General features: G+C 46.0%; 1 protein-coding gene across 3 annotated transcripts in view; it reads left to right on the top strand.

Annotated features, from left to right (window-relative positions):
- The window catches only part of POR (cytochrome p450 oxidoreductase), a 624,051-nt gene that overhangs the window by 309,674 nt on the left and 298,827 nt on the right, over positions 1 to 15,550 (top strand). The gene's annotated exons all lie outside the window — the stretch shown is intronic.

Raw genomic sequence — 15,550 nt, 5'->3', positions numbered from 1 at the left:
TCCAGTTAATGGTAGAAATGGGTCTAAAAGTAATAATGGATCCTGGAAAGCTATACATTTTTGAAAAGTAGACACAATTCTGAATTCAGCAAGGGGTCATTTGTGCAGATCCATCAAGGTTTCTTTATAGAAACTAACAGTTAAATATAGGAAAAAATGAAAATTAGTTGAAAAAAACAGCCTTTTGTGTCAACGTTTTTACCTGTAACTTCTTCTAATTATGATAGCTCTTTGAAAGCAATATACCGTTACATCCGCTGGATCTTCCTGGTTGTGGGGATATATAGAACTTGTAGGTTCACCAAGAACCAGACGAACCCAGAGTCAAAAACTGAGCAGCAATTTGCAATGGTTTTTTATTATGTTCCGGATATATAGCAATTATTGTGGGAAAATGTATACATGGAAAAATCGGTTTGAAAGACACCTATGTATTTCTGAAATGGGAACAAATTATCGAGTTTAGAAACAGTACATATTTGCACATTTTCGAAATTGGGAATACTCATACTAGCATGAGAATTATCGGTCATTTTTCAAAATGACTTCTTTTTCACACAATGTCTTTCATTTGGAAGGCAGAAATGCATCAAACATCAATAAGTAATAACAGTTGCTTTACAAATCTAAATTACCCTAAGTCAGTCTCCCAATAAAATTGGTACCTCACTTGTATGGGTAGGCATAGTGCCCACGACAGGAAATGGCTCAAAACCCAACGTGAACACACCACATTTTCACAATGAAAATGTACCCTTTTTTTGCGAAGTGTCTAGCTGTAGTGTTTGAACCCTAGCTCTGCGGGCACCTTGGGAAACCTAGCAAACCTATACATTTTTGAAAACTAGACACCCAGGGGAATCCAGGATGGGGTGAATTGACTGCCTCCCACCAGGGTCTGTTACCCAGAATCCCTTGCAAACCTAAAAAATTGTCAAAAAATACACATTTTCCCCACATTTCTGTGGTGGAAAGTTCCGAAATCTGCGTGGATCCACAAATTTCCACCCACCCAGCGTTCCCCAAAGTCCTACGAGAAAAACGGTACCTCACTTGTGCGGGTCGGCCTAGTGCCCGCGACAGGAAACGGCGCAAAACGCAACGTGGTCACACCTCAATATCGCAGTGAAAAATGACCCTTTTTTGGCAAAGTGCCTAGCTCTAGTTTTTGAACCCTAGCTCTGTGGGCACCTTGGGAAACCTAGCAAACCTATACATTTTTGAAAACTAGACACCCAGGGGAATCCAGGATGGGGTGACTTGACTGCCTCCCACCAGGGTCTGTTACCCAGAATCCCTTACAAACCTAAAAAATTGTCCAAAAAAACACATTTTCCCCACATTTCTGTGGTGGAAAGTTCCGGAATCTGCGTGGATCCACAAATTTCAACCCACCCCGCGTTCCCCAAAGACTTACGAAAAAAACGGTACCTCACTTGTGCGGGTCGGCCTAGTGCCCGCGACAGGAAACGGCGCAAAACGCAAACACCTCAATATCGCAGTGAAAAATGACCCTTTTTTGGCAAAGTGCCTAACTGTAGTTTTTTAACCCTAGCTCTGCGGGCACCTTGGGAAACCTAGCAAACTTATACATTTCTGAAAACTAGACACCCGTGGGCTTCCTGGGAGGTATGGCTTGCGTGGATCCCCCAAATGTTTCCTTACCCAGAATCCCCTGCAAACCTCAATTTTAGCTGAAAAAATCACATTTTTCTCACATTTTTCACACATTTTTGTGTGGGAAAGTTTTGGCATCACCGGGCTCACTCAAATTTCCCACCACCCAGCATTCCCCCAGGTCTCCCGGTAAAAATGGTGCCTCACTTGTGTGGGAGGCCCAAGTACCCGCGACAGGCAAGGGCCCAAAACGTAGTGATGCGACATCAACATTGCCTATCAAAAAATGTTTTGGGCCATTGCCTGTCGCGGGTACTTGGCCCTGCCACACAAGTGAGGCACCATTTTTACCGGGAGACCTGGGGGAACGCTGGGTGGTGGGAAATTTGTGTGAGTCCGGTGATGCCACAACTTTCCCACACAAAAATGTGTGGAAAAATGTGATTTTTTTTCAGCTAAAATTGAGGTTTGCAGGGGATTCTGGGTAAGGAAACGTTGGGGGAATCCACGCAAGCCATACGTCCCTGGAAGCCCCCGGGTGTCTAATTTTCAGAAATGTATGGGTTTGGTAGGTTTCCCTAGATGGCCGCCGAGCACCGGGCCAAAAACTCAAGTGACCCCCCCTTGCAAAACCAGGTGGTTTTGAGATAGGCAATTTTGATGTCGTCTCACTACGTTTTGGGCCCTTGCCTGTCGCGGGTACTTGGGCCTCCCACACAAGTGAGGCACCATTTTTACCGGGAGACCCAGGGGAACGCTGGGTGGTGGGAAATTTGAGTGAGCCCGGTGATGCCACAACTTTCCCACACAAAAATGTGTGAACAATGTGATTTTTTTTTTCAGCTAAAATTGAGGTTTGCAGGGGATTCTGGGTAAGGAAACGTTCCTGATTTCATTCCTCCCAATATGAAGCCATGGACGGCTTCCTTATCAAACCCATCAATAAAGTCAAACCCAAAAACTTCTTCATCTCTTCCAAATTTGTGGGAGTCCACCGGGTAGTTCTAGAGTGGGGCCTAAGTTTGTCACTGTTGTCCCTCAAAAACTGTTCAGCATACAAATTAGTCTGCTCAACAATCTCACCCAAAAATACATCATCCATAAACAACTGAAAAAACTGTATAGGCAAAAAATGTTCACAATCCACTCTACACCCTGCATCACCACTAAAGGCAGGCAACACCAGCTGCACCATGTTTGGATCAACCCAGAGTCCAGCATTTCCAGTAGGAAGCCTAGCAGCCTCAGGCTGCAATCCAGATGCCTCTTGCACCATCGACACAACAGTATCCTCCTCTAAAACAGGCACTTCATCCGCACTGAGAGTAGCTTCATCTGCACTGAGAGTACCTTCATCATCTGATGATTCCATGTGTAGAGAAAACTCACTGCCTGAATCTTCCCCTCCCTCCTCTCCCTCAGAGGCACTGTCAGTCTCATAATCCTGCTCAGAGGAAGATTCAAGAAGCATACCAACCACCTGCTGAGCAGTCATTCTACGGCTAGCCATACTGCTTACTAATAAAAGTAACTTGTCAAACAAGTCAACAACAACAAACACTTTGTAAAATAAGTAATAAACAAAATGCACCTTTATCATAAATACCTATATACTCCAAAACGATACCACTCACTTGCCAGAAGCAGATACATTCACCACCACCTACTCTGCACAGACAAAGTATGGATCAACAATATCCCACTAAAAAAGAAAGAGAAAACAAAATTACACATAAGACAATGCAAAACACATCACAAAGAATTCCATGCACAAAATACTAACTAAATAAGCTGCCATTATGACACCACTTACAAAAAATGTCATTCATACATGACGCAAATACTAATTTGGAGTATATACAACAAAAAAAAGAATTCTTACCAAAAAAAATGCAACTACGCAAAACTGCAGAACACCACTGTCGAAATCGCGAACAGGAATCAAAAGCTTTACACTAGAATAAAAAGGAGAAAAAAACATTAAATCACATATGCAAATAATGCACCAGCCCACACACAATCCACCAGCCAAGCTAAGGGGTAGGTGAGCCTAAGAGTATAAATAAAATGGTCACCCCCATAAAAGTTGAGCAACCCTTGCCCTTGATGCCACTCCCAAACACTAAAATAAAAAAAATAAAAAACCGCAGGTGGATAGTGGCTTCTGCCCCCCTTGAGGACAGATGGCCCTAAAAACATACTGCTATTCTGCCACCCAAAGAGGGCAGAAATGACCACAATCATCCTCCCATAAAAGGAAGCGACCCTTGTCCAAGGGGCCGCTCAACAACATTAAAAAAAGATCTGGGTGGACTAGTGGCCCTACAAATAAACAAATCAGCCGATCTGCCCCTCAGGGGGAAATGGTATAGTCCAATGCTCTGTTTTTAATATAAAATCTGGGCCTTCAGTCATATCACTGACAATACAAGATTTATTGTCTATGGGTGCTCGTGGAAGACAATTTCTGTGGACTGAAAACTAGAGAATGCTGAAGTGATTCTGGTATTTTACTGATCTCTGCTGGTCGTTTTCTATCAAAAAAGTTAGTCAGTTGATCAGAAAGAAAAGTCCCTTAGCGGAAGCAGACAAGTCCTAGGGCTGATCTCCAAAGCACACAAACCATAAAAACACTAAATAATATACAATAGGTCTCAAATGCTCAACCTAAAAAATTGTGAAATCTTCCCCCTCACCCCCTTGGGGGCAGACAACCACAATTTCCCAACTTCCTAATGGCTTGAGTATTGGATTAGATTTGATTTTTGATTATCCTATATAATACCCCATTTCTTTTTATTAAAAAAAGATTTTTTTTCATTGTTGAATTTACAACCACAAATCTTTCATTATTTTTACATTCTTGTATTCGTATGGTTCATAAAGCACAGCCAACATTGAATTCATTAGTCAACTTGACAATACAGTACAAAACTATACATCAATATGAATATAAAAATTCACCACTCCACTTGACTCGCCATTACTCATTCCAGACTACATTCATCTACACTCATAACATACACTCTTCCAGGGTTCCCAGAAAGAAGTTTGTTTTGTACAATTTAGCTCAATATAAAGACAACTTCTCATTTAGTTTTCCATTATAATGCCTTGATCTGGGGTCTCCTCATGAGAATGGTCAACGCCTGTTTCATTGTACAACTTTGCACCCCCTGCACCAGGACGTATAAATGGTAATTGTCTTCCTACAACCAGGAAAATACGTTTCCTGATATCTGTGCGCAAGCATATCACACTAGAGTGTTTGCATGCTACATTAATGGGCCTTTCTCAACACCCTCTGTACCCTCTACAGGGTCAATCATGCCAGTCTGACACTAGTTGTCTAGTTCAGATTTAACTACCTGCCTCATTGAAATGAGAATATTTCTGGCTTTACTACCAACAGGAACAAATCCCTCTTTCATCTTTATCCGGTACTCACATTCCTGGAGTCGACCTAAATTGTCTGGGGAAAAAAGTATCCAGGTCCACTCAACTGTGTATCAGATAGAGACTTCTACACATAGACTCCTAATCTTCGCATTATCCCCAGGCATCAGACTGGAACTGGAAATATTTCTTGAGCAGTACTTCTGCTGGCCGGAAGGTGACGTTGTTTGGCTCGGCGTGGCGTCGTCCACGGCAGAGGTGACATGCATGGTGCCCATATAGGCGCCACCCTTAGCGCGTGGACTTCAGTTAATTTCTTTCTATGTCCGTCAGCGTAGATCCCGAGAGAGCTACCCCAGCCAATTTTTGGCTGTCTTTTTTCTGCCGCTCAATGTGCGACGCCGCGATGGTCTTGTTCCCTATGAGAGAAAAGTCCCGGGATCCCATTCTGGTAAGTCCCACAAGAAGAAGAAAAGCAAGAAGTCGAAAAGGTCTTTGACTTTGCCGTGTCAAATAAAAACCCAATGCATTTGATTATTTATAGTGATCCCTGACGAAGGGCACTGTGATGCCCGAAATGCATAGGGTTTTTATTGAATAAACACTGCCATTGATGAACTACGCTCTTGTCATGTTCTTACAAGAGGCCAGAGGGGCACAGTTTGAACAATAGAAGATTGGGAAAATGGCGCTCATTCCCTGGTGGGGAAAGTGATTAAAACACGGACACAAGACAACAATAGAGAAACATTGTGAAAAACTGGATTAATTAACTACAATGACCGCCAATGTGGCTCATTCTGCAGTCCGTTTGGTTGGGGCGACATGGCGCCTCATTTCTCAGATTCTTGGTGACTCTGGTGTCACTTGGGCTAGGCACCTTACCAAGCTGCACGCACATAATGAAAAACCTTTGGTTCATACGTGTTGAAATAGGAGTGCATCCCGTAATATATGAAAATATATGCTTTACGATTGGAAGAGGCCACTGGACCCTTATGAATACCTGCCCCTAGAACCCAATGATGACACAAGGTTTGAGGATTTGGTGGATGCCTTACTTGGGGAAGATTGGGAGGGGCCACTGAACCCTTATGAATACCAGCCCCTAAACCCCAATGATAGCACCTGGTGTGAGGATTTGACGGGTGCCAGTGGACTGGAGACCTCCACAGATACTGGCTTGGTGATTCCTCGTAACGTGGCTACGGAGGACGGAGGCTTATTTGCTGTGGTGGTGAGGGAGGTGTCCGAGGTCTTGTACCTTAGCCTGTCCTTAGTGACAGTCAAGACTAATGTCTAGACTGAGATGCTTCAGCCAGGAGTTACCCCCTCAGAAGCGTTTCTCTAATTTAATAAAGCCCTCACAGACATCCTGCTCGTGGACTGCCCGAATCCCTGCACATGGGCTCCTGTGAACTGGGCAATTACATGCTGCCATTGTCTTTCCCCAGGAGACCTCAATTCCCTCACCCAGCACCCTACCCGGGAGAGCTTGGTGGTCCAAGCCTCCACTCCCAAGTAAATCCTGGCGCATTCCCTAGCACCCACCGGATAAGGAATCCAAAAGGCTGAATACCTTGGGCAAGAAAATGTTTTCTGTCGCCATCCTTGCACTGTGGTCAGTGAATACTGCGTGCCATTTGAGCCGTTACTCCCATTCACTTTGGGATTCGGTTGCACAAGTGCTGCCTAGACTCCTGGAGGAGCCATGACCATACTCTCCCATGCTTCTGCTGGCAGGTGAGACACAGCTAAGTTCACAACTTGATGTGGGCTGGACTTGAGCAGCTCACTAGGCTGATCGGTTTCTTCGTCTGTGACCTTCTGGCGCCACGTCTGGCTGAGGACCGCTGTTTTTTCAGGGGATGTCCAAGCTCGCTTATGGACATACCCTGATGGCTCCCGTCTCTTCAGAGACAAGGCAGACTCTGCCCTGGAGTGCTTCCAGGATAACAGAGCTATGGTCAGGTACCTGGGCCTTTCAATGGCCCCTCACCAACTCCAGTCTGCCTTTCACAGCCACGTAAGGGACTTCCAACTGCTTCTCTACCTGCCCAGCTACCATGGCACGCAAACTTCCCAGCCTCAGCAGGGTTGAGGATGCATACCCGCAGACCTCGTGGGTCAGGCAGCAAAGGTCAAGCAAGTCCACCCCAAAATACTCCCCATACCCTCTAGCCACTGCAACCTGAAAAATACTTTTGTTTGCCCTCTGACCATCATGGGCAACCAGTCGAAGGCAGAATACGCCATCACTGGAGCTCAATAACATCTGACCGCTGGGTTCTCCAGATTGTCTGAAGGGGCTACTCCATCCCCTCTGTGGCCATCCCTCCACGCATGCCACCTACTTGCGACATGCGGAAGGAGGGCCATCTTTCCTTACTCCAACAGGCAGTGGTGGCTCTCTTGGTCAGGGGAGCTATAGAGACCGTGGCGGAAGTAGCAGTAAGTTGTGGCTGCTATTTACACTACTTTCTGGTGCCCAGAATTGACAGAGGTCTTCGTCCTATTTTAGACCTGCGCCCTCTCAATTTCTTACTGAACAAGCATTGGCATAGCCAATAGGTCTCGCCTTTGGTACCTTGGAAGTGTTTAGTTATCAGTGTTTAAATGCCCAGTGTATAATTTCCTTCATTGTCATGGAAAAGTACTATAGGCAAATGTATTTAATTTTAATCCACCTATTAACATCCACAAAAACCTGAAAAGGAGAACTTTACTAATCGGGCAAGTGATCCAATTGTACATCATACTAAACTTTTTCATGAACTGAAAATTGGTTTTAGAGAAGACACATTTTTTTTGCATAAAAGAGGCTCGGGTCAGCACTTTTTCACTTGTGATAAACACTATTGAAAGTAGATTGCTGCACACTGAAAATGTTGGCGAAGGATGCCGGCTATACATCTTCTGCGATGTGCTAAGCCCCCGGGTCAGCACCTGTGCAATGCACAGATGCTTTATTCAAAGTTTTATGTACACTGGGGTATAAGCACAAACCATGACACAAATTTGATATTGTCCATCAGTGTACATGGGCGAACAATATCAAATTGACACCAACCTATTACTAGGCCACTAACCTCTAGAATGCACGAAATGCAAGACAAAAAGTGAATGACCATCAGAAATAAACCGCCCCTCCATCCTAAGGGAGGGTGTTTGGTGCAGCCCAGAGACACTGGAGGAGTACTGAAAACTTTACTCGGATACACACATACAGCATCATTCATTATTACTAAGTTAATGATATTAGAAGAGAAGAATCAACATAGCACAAAAACATAAGATTTGTTGCTAAAAGCCTTTATCGCACAGTTACTATGTAGGCCAAATTTAAAATGCATAAATATAAAAAAAAGTGTTATCGTTTAGTTTTTCTTTGCTTATACGCCACATACTGCCGCAAGGATGTTTCGGGGGGCACAGCCAGTCACTCACCTCTATAAACATCACCTAACTTTGCCACTTTCTACCTGAACTCCATTTTATAAATGGAGTTATTTCTTCACCATCACATAATAAAATTTACTGTAATAACTGCAAGCTCAAACTCTGTGAAGGAACTGAAGGCCCAAGTTCAAACTCACAAATGTTATGTTATTGTATGTGTATTTCCAAAACACAGTATCACACACAAGGGTGTCCTGGTGCTGAGCAGGTGTTTTCGTGGCCCTGGCTTTGGTAGGTTGGTTCATTAAAAAACACAGGTCATAATCTTCGTGAGGAATTTAAGAGGAGAGGAGGCTTTGATGTGGAGTGGGAGGTCGTTCCACAGTTTTGGAGCGTCACAAACAGCAGCTGGTTGAACACACACTATCATATAGGGAATGCCCCGGAGAAAGACAGTTTGTGTTACTTTCAGGGGATGCTTTGAATACAATTGGTACACTCATCCAATGATTAAAAAATCCAATCGTTTGCTTAACACTGTAATATCACTTTAAATAATGCGTCTAGAATTTCCACAACTACGTCATTTACCTTCTTCCACAAAGTCCAGTTGTTCAGGGGTGTCCCCGTGCACTGGCCTGCCTTCGTGTTCATAGTCATATTCAAAGCTTTCTTCTTCATGCTCGGGTTCCACAGAGGACATTGTAAAATGCAAGAACTGCAGGTGAAATGGAGCAGAGGCGAGGGGGGCCTACATCGTGGTGCTTAATCGGAAGTCGCCCCCCTCGGGGAGAGCACCAGCACCCCGGGACCTCGCGTGCTCCACGAAGTGGACGCTGCTGTGCCTGGAAGCAGTCATACCTGCAGCGAGGCCGTCTGCTTGAGGTTACATTTGCTCGGCGTTATTGACGGAGACACTAAAGCTGAGGGCCCGCCCACTCCATCGGTAACAGTATCTTAACACGTCCCACACTGTGAGCTGAAAACTATCTACGGCAGAAATTACTGACTTTAGGAAACACTTTTAAGGAAAGCTGGTTTTATTTTCTTGAGGCAGCCCTATAGAAACAAAGCTTCTCCCCTGTGCCGAGTACGAATGGTAGCTCCCGACAAGTTTCATAGCAAGTGGGCGGGGAGGCACTGACTGATACTAAAACAGTAGAACTGAGGGCGTGGAGTGCGGGCTCGGGAAAGTCACCTCTGTCAATTATTAATTAACCCTGGAAGGGACGCATTCTGTGGAACTTTTAAATCTAGCCCAGAAACAGGACCCCATGCCAGGCACAGATAAGGGCTAATGTTCGCTCCTAGGGTCAGGAATAACTTATTCCTATCTTATTCTGAATAAGATACAAACAGACTGAATAGACGGTCTGGTCGATGTATGATTTGCAATCTAATAAAAGCTGCAAAAGCATCTACGGGCCCGGGATTTTCGAAGCGTAGGGTTTAAAAGCAGGGAGGGAGCGGGGAAACTGGATATACACGCGGCGTGATTCACCCGAAGAATGCCCAGCGCATGTCAAAGAAGATTGCATGTGAAAGCACGTACAAGGAGGTTGTGCTCGCTACCATCAAGTTAATCTTGCCCGCAAGAAATTTCAAGGTTCCCCTCGGTGTTGTAGCAAACACTTTTTACATGCAAACAAAGCAGTTCTTACAAATCACCCAGCAAACAAAACATAACATTTACAACTAAATAGAAAATATACTTTCGGGGCTCTGCGGCTCATTACCTTCCCCGACACGGCATGGCTGAGAAGGTAGAATAGAAGAGTGGTGCGCGCGTGCCACACAGATATATGTGTTTTGAATTATCGCGCACGCATCTGTGCACGATAATTCAAAACACATGGCGCCTGTGTGGATAACCGCAACCAATAGGCCATGGGCGGAACAATGCTCCCGCCTTTGACCAATTGCGTGCTGTTTTTGGTAAAAAGACGCACGCAAACGCCTATAGCTGGGGACAAAATAAAAAGCACACGCACAAGCGTGTGCGAGCGTGAGGTGAATTTCAAAAAGCCCTTACATAAAGTCTTTGCCAGAACAGCGCATGCGCTGTTACAGGCTCGACCTAAAAAGGAGAAATTGAAAATGCTCATGCTTGCACAAGTCCCATCTTCCCGGTACCCGAGAGACTGGATGGTAGAGTTGGACTTGCAGGACGCATACTTTCACATTCCCACTCTGCCTGCCCACAGATATTACCTGCCGTTAACGGTAGGCCTCGTGCAATTTCAGCTCACTGTTCTCCCCTTTTGCCTTACCTGCGGCCCTCTGTTGTTTACCAAGGTGATGGTGGGTGTTGCAGCTCCTCTGCGGAGAACAGGGGTTCCAGTCTTCCCCTATCTCGACGGCTGGCTGTTGAAGGCGGCCTCGTCCCAGGTGGTTGTTTCCCACCTCCAGACAACGGCAGACCTCTTGCACTGGCTGGGGTTCACTACAAACACACAGAAGTCACACCGGATCCCTTCTCAAATGCTCCCTTTAATCAGAGCTGGTGTGGACATAGTGCAGTTTCGGGCTTATCCTTCTGAATGGCGAGTCCAGAATATTCTGGTTATGAAATTGATGTTTCAGCCTATTTTTTGGGGTTTCAGGAAGACTGAATCTGCGGCTGCTGGGCATCATGGCCTCCTTCATCTTGCTAGTGACAAATGTCCGCTGACTTATGCGGGCTTTGCAATTTGACCTGAAGTTCTATTGGGTGCAGCACTAGGGTAATCTCTCCACCATAGTCCGGATCTCGAAGGACACTGCAAAAGGTCTGCAGTGGTGGTTGACGAACCGCAGTTGGGTCAACGGCTGACCCAGCTCCCTTCCCCAACCTGATCTGACACTAGTGACAGACGAGTCACTCCAGAGATATTCCGGCCATTTGGGAGAGGTGGATATCCTAGACCACTGGTCTCTGGTGGAAACCGGATTCACATCAACCTACTGGAGCTCCAAGCGATCCGACTGGCATTGAAAGACTTTCTACCCTCCATCAAGCGAAGGCTAGAGCAGGTGTTCACAGACAACACCACCTCTATGTGGTACAGCAACAAACGGGGCAGGGGGGTCATGAACTCTGTCAAAGGCCTTGCCCCTCGGGACATGGATGGAACTTCAGGGCATATCCCTGGTGGTTCAACACCTGGTGGGCTCACTGAACGCCAGGATGGACAAACTCAGCCAAAAATGCTTAACGGATCACAAATGGAGTCTCCACCCGGAGGTGGTGCAAGGTCTCTTTCAGCAGTGATGAGAGCCTTGGTTAGATCTGTTTGCCACCACCAAGAACGCGCAATGTCAGCAGTTTAGCGCGCAGGAGTTTTCAAGATGGCGCTCGCTCGGGTGCGCTTTTCGTCACGAGTGGAGGTCAGGCCTCCTGTATGCCTTTCCACCCATTCCACTCCTGCTCAGAGTTCTCAAGATAATCTTGAACGACCGACCCAATTTATCCTGGTGGTTCTAGACTGGGCTCAGAGAGTCTGGTATGTTAGGCTATTAAGCATGCCCATTGGTCCTTCAATCAGACTGCCCTTTCGGGAGGATCTTCTGTCGCAGCAACAGGAAAGAATTCTCAACTCCAACCTGTCAACTTTCCGCCTTCATGCGTGGAGATTGAGCAGCCACAGTTGACAGCTTTCAGCCTTCTGTTCGAAGTCTGTTATGTTATCTTGGCAGCTCGGCGTCTCTCCACCAAAATGGTATTCACAGGCCGTTGGAAAAGATTTGTGGCATGGTGTGCTGAGAAACAGGCTTATCTCCTATCTGCTCCCCTTTCTCAGGTTCTTCTGTTCATCCTAACCCTGGCCCAGTAGGGCTCTGCATTGGGCTCTTTGAAGGGTTATCTCTGTGCCATTCTTGCTTTTCTGCAGCTACCAGATCAGCCTTCCCTCTTCAGACCCCATGTTGTAAATAGGTTCCTTAAAGGTCTGCTGCACATGTTTCCCCCAGCTCTATTTGGCATGCCTCAGTGGGACCTTAACTTGATTCTTCCTTTTTTAATGTGTACTCCCTTTGAGACACTTCATTCTTGCCCTCTGCAGCTCTTCACCATCAAGATGGCTTTTCGGGTGGTAATTACATCTACCCAGAGAGTTAGTGAGCCCACAGGCACCGTTGTCTCAGCATCCCTACATCTAATTTTTCCCTGACAAACTGGTCCTTCGGACTCGAGCATGCTTCTTGCCGAAGGTAGTCAACCTGTTCCACCAAAGCCAGTCCATCACTTTGCCTACCTATTAAGCTCCGCCTCATCTTTCAAAGGAAGATGAGACTCCACCAGCTGGACTCAAAAAGAGTGTTGTCGTTCACCTTGACCACGTCAAACTGTTTGAGTGGACTATCAACTCTTTCTCTGGTATGTCAGGCCAAAAAGGAAGGCTGGATCGTGTTCTTCATTAAAATCTGCTACACTTGGCCAAGCAGCAACAGCTTGAGGGTTTGCGTGGTCATTCCACCAGAGGAACTGCTGTGACCACCACGTTAGCACGCGGAGTTCCGGTCCTGGACATTTGCCAGGCAGCAACCTGAGTCTATCTGCACATGTTTACTAAGCACTAATGCCTGGACAGTAGGTCAGTCGACATGGGCACTTTGCCCGTTCAGTCCTGCAGGAATTTTTGTTGTGAAATTGTTTTGCTGACCCACCTCAGAGGAGGTATTGCTTGGGTATCTATTCTAAGGCAAGAAACTGTGGCTAGAAGTCTCTATCAGATGAATAAGTTACCTACCTTCGGTAACCTTATCTGGTTGAGACTCTACCTAGCCGCAGATTCCTTACCAGACCAACCATGCTTCTGCTCTGCAAAGGATTTCTAGGGACAGGGCTCCTCTCCTTTCAGGGCTCTAGTTTTACACACCAGAGCTCAGTGTTATTTGTGGCCCCTCGCTCCTGGTGTGGAAAGTCACGAAAAGAAACTGACATCAGTATGCTAGGGTGGCGCCTATATAGGCACCGCACACATCCCTTCCGGTGCAGACAAAACCGACAGCGCCATGCAGAACCGAATGATGCCACCTTCTGAAGTGCCAGGATACTGCTCGAGAAAGATTTCCGGGTCCAGTATGACACCTAGAGAACATTGTAAGATGAGAAATCTGCAGCTAGCTAGTCTCTACCAGATAAGGCGTTACCAAAGGGAAGTAACTTGTTAGTTTGCTCACATCTGAAGTCTTTGATGTATTCCTTCCCTAATCTGACTGGAGGATTGTCATTTGGATTCAAAATAATATCTACATCTTTCTCATGAGGCCAATAAAGAATGTTGTCCTCCTTTCAGGAATGTACACCTTCCCCTTCACTTTGAGATCACAGATCTCAATGCCAGCCTGAAAATCTCTTTAATTATATGGTCTTACCCCATATCCACCACGTTTAACAGCATGATCCTTTAATTGAATTTTTCCCAGAAATGCTTGATCAAGGACTTGATTAGAAATCATAGATAACCATGCACCTGAATCGATTAACACTTCAACTTGGACTCAGTATATTTCATAACATCTTTTGGATGACTCTTGGGCCCCCTCCTCATTTACCCTCCAATGCAGTCTTCACTTTTGTTGCATCTTCAGAGACTATTACATTGACCTTGGCATTGTTCCTACTGGACTGACAACACTTTGCTAGATGACCTTGTGATTACATAATTTACAAACTACATTCAAAGCTGAACATTTCTTGTAAGAAGCCATGTGTCCAGCCACACCACACATGTTCCATTTACCTTTGAACTTAAAAACAGGAAGACTAACTGTAAGCGGGTTCGAAGGAGGACGCTAGAGCGTGGGCTGCTGTATAGAATGAGCTTTATTGTCGCATAAAGGGTAGGTAGGTAGGAGGGAAGAAAGTCCGGATTCCAGGCGGGATGGTCGTCTGATCTTCCGAGGTCCGAGTCTTGCTTGTGGGTGGGGCGTGGTTTACAGCTGACTGGAGGAGCTCCGGAGCCGGTGCAAAAAGGAAAAGAGAAGACTATCGTTAGTCTCAGGCCTCGTTCGGGCACAATCGTGAAGGAGGGCAAGTGAGGGAATACACACACTAGTGCAACGGTGACCCAGTCCGCGTCTCGTGGGGGGGGGTGATTTGTGAGGAGGGGGGGGTTTACACACTATGTACACGGCGGCGAGTGGTGGCGTTTAGAGCCGCCCTCCCTTCTCCCGCCTCTCGACCCAGCCCGAGAAACGATCCCGTACCTGGGATAGCCACACTCTCCCTTGAGCGTGGCTCGGCGGAGCGTAGTTGCGGAGACCTCCTTGCTCCGGCTTTCCTTCCTCGGAATCGCTTCTGCTCCTCGCTGGTTCCTCCGTTCTCCCTTCGTCTGGCCGTCGCTCTCTTCCACCTTGGCTCTCGCTCTCTCGACTTCCTCCGGTGTCGTCACACCCCCGGCTCCTTGTCTCCAGGATATTTATTGGCTGCGGGCTGCCTAGGTCTGCACAGAGGGCGGTAGTAACTGGGAGGGTTTCCCAGTTAAAGCAACAGGCGTCCTCCTGGGAAGGTCCGGTGTCGGATGCAGTCCACGGATCGTCCTGGGGAGTACAAATCACAGGCTTGGTCATGTCGTGGTGTGCCCACCAGTCTCCCTCAACGCGGGGTTGTTCCCCATGTACCCAGTGACACTAACTTTCTCTTTTTAACTCGCATCTTTTGTCTAAATCTTAAACTACAATGTTTTCATCCTTAAATTCAACAGAGAAAACGGACAAACAAAACATGGAATACTAAACAGAAAGAGAGGCACAGAATAATACAAAATACGCAAAATAAATGCATAATCCTAGTCGCCTCTAGAAAAAATAACTCTCCAGACTGCAGTGCTCCAAAGTAAACAAGCATTTGCAATGCAATAGGTCTCACATTACTAAAAGTTTGAGTTATTGGTGTTGCATAATTATTTGCAAAGCCAATAGCTCAAACTTTCAGTAATGAGAGACTTATTGCATTGCAAATGCTTTACCTTTGGTATAATCGCGGCACCCGCGCTTTACTTTTTAATGTTATAAGTAAACCGCGGGTGCCGCGATTTTACCAAAAGTAAAGAAATAGATGCTTTTTTCTATTCCTTTACTTTTGGTATAATCACGGCACCCGCGTTTTACTTATAACATCAAAAGTAAAGCGCGGGTGTCGCGCTTATACCAAAAG

This window comes from Triturus cristatus, chromosome 3_2 (genome assembly GCF_964204655.1).
Source record: "Triturus cristatus chromosome 3_2, aTriCri1.1, whole genome shotgun sequence".
NCBI classification, from domain to species: Eukaryota; Metazoa; Chordata; class Amphibia; order Caudata; family Salamandridae; genus Triturus; species Triturus cristatus.
This window is presented reverse-complemented; position numbering and strand designations above follow the sequence as displayed.